Below are 2,181 nucleotides of genomic sequence, written 5' to 3' on the forward strand. Positions count from 1 at the left end.
TTTCTCTATTCTACCCAGATTAACACAGGCAACAACAATAGGGTCTGAAGATACCCCAGGATAGTATGGATGTTTAAGCTCTGGTTTACTAGTAATTAAAATATAGCTGGCTGTTCAAACCCACTGAAAGGAACCTCAGAAGTAAGACTTGGAGATTTGCTTCTGACAGATCAAAACTTTGAGAAACTCAGTGGAGCAGTTCTATTATTTGGTGATTGGGAATTGCCTGAATGATAATTACTATCAAAAACAACATCAAGGTGACTCATCAAACAGTATTACTTCTGAACTTTCTCCCTTTCTGCAAAAAATTTCCTTTCTGTGAAAAAATGAGTTGATTTCAAAATGTGTCAATTCCCAATCCAAAAGAATCCAAATTCTACTTGAAAATAAGGGACAGACAACTGAGCCATTTTACTCTTAGAAGGTATTCTGGTTTAAAATAAAAGTTTTGTTCAACTGTAATAATCATAGGATTTTGATAGAAAATTTGAAGGATTTCATAAATCTATTTTTGTTGTAAAGTGCCATGTCATTGATTTTGACTCCTAGCCACCCTTAAGGATAAAGTAGCATTGGTCCCATAGAGTTCTAAGGTTGTAATCTTTGTGAAAGTTTACTGTCAGATTTCCTCCAGCGGAACAGCTACTGGAGTACTACCAACATTTGGCTAGCAGCCAAGTGCTTGCCACTCTGTGACTAGGGCTCCTACATCAGGGGTACGATATGTTTTAATTCTTTCTTGCAAGGCATAATCAGTAAGGACATATTCTGTGCTTAGTAGGTTAGGTTTTGAGTTCAAAATTTCCATCTTTTTTGAAGACTCAGAAAATATAATCTAAAGTAAAGGCATCAATACAGGCTAAAACAGGAATACTATATAATTTAAACATATTTAAATTTATTTTTTAATTTCTAAAGTGAACCTAAGGACTTAAAGTTTTGAGCAATTTGATTCTTTCGTCATTACTTGGGAAAACATACATTTTCATCTAAATTTTATAAAACATTGGATGCAAACAGTTTAGTGTGGCTTGGTGGGGAAATTGTACATTTGGTAGAGTTTAAATAATCTGTAAATAACTAATTCATCACTGAAGTCGGGATGCTGGCATCTAAGTGTTCCCCTGGCTGCTCACTTTGTTTGGGCTTCTGTATACTCTTCTTATTGCATTAAAATATTATTTTACTCCTTGATGTAGCTTACATGTATTAGATACCTTTATGCCTCCATGTGGTTCTTCTCTCTACATATATGACTAACTTGAACTAACTTCACAACATAATGCTCTCAGGGTAAAGGTATGTGATATTAGTTCTTCCAATGGGGAACTTTAACATAATATCATTAAAACAAGGAAATAATCCTGTAGATATCAAGTCAGAGGACTAGAGAAATAATCAGAAATCAAAAATGAATAACTTTATTTTATTTAAAAAAATAAAATAATCAGAATTAAAAATAAAAATAAAATTGGAAGAGGCAAAATGCTAAATATTTTATAAGAAATGATCCAAGGCAAGCTTAAATTGGGCTTTTTCTGAAGAAGTAGTCAGAATCGATTTGATGGCAGTGAGTTTGGTTTGGTTTGCTTTGAGGGTTACAACAACTATAATATGGTGAAATTCTAAAACAAATGAAAAGAAGAGAGAATATTTTTACCAATAATATTTATAAATGTATTAAAATTCCTTCCCTTCACCATGTAAGATACAGAGGAATAATATAAGTGCTTATCTCTCTGTATCCTATATAATTAAGAAGAGGAAACTGAGAACAATTCAATAGAAAATGTACAATGAGGTAAATTTAAAACAATGTATTAATTTTCTAAGGAAAGTGATCAATCTTGAATTATCTTCTTATATTTATTGTTCAAATTAAACTTCATGATAGCTTTTTACATTTATAAAATGTTTTCTATTTTGAGTTCATAGTGCTGAGCAAAAACGTGGAAAGATTATACATATAAAAGTGGGACCAGCTTTTGTGTTGTAAATTCAGAAGAGTTTTAGACCGTAGGACTTGTTTTTCTGTGTGTGTTGACACATGGGGCATCTCACCACAAGGTCGAGCCCTGCAATTCCTCCATGGGAGAAATAGGAAGCTGTCTACTTCCCAAATCATTGAAAGTCTGGGATACCCAATCCGGGCTGTCCTACTCTGTCCTATAGGCCATT

Source organism: Echinops telfairi, unplaced genomic scaffold (genome assembly GCF_000313985.2).
Source record: "Echinops telfairi isolate 266 unplaced genomic scaffold, ASM31398v2 ScPeMD7_6;HRSCAF=24_0, whole genome shotgun sequence".
Lineage (NCBI taxonomy): Eukaryota > Metazoa > Chordata > Mammalia > Afrosoricida > Tenrecidae > Echinops > Echinops telfairi.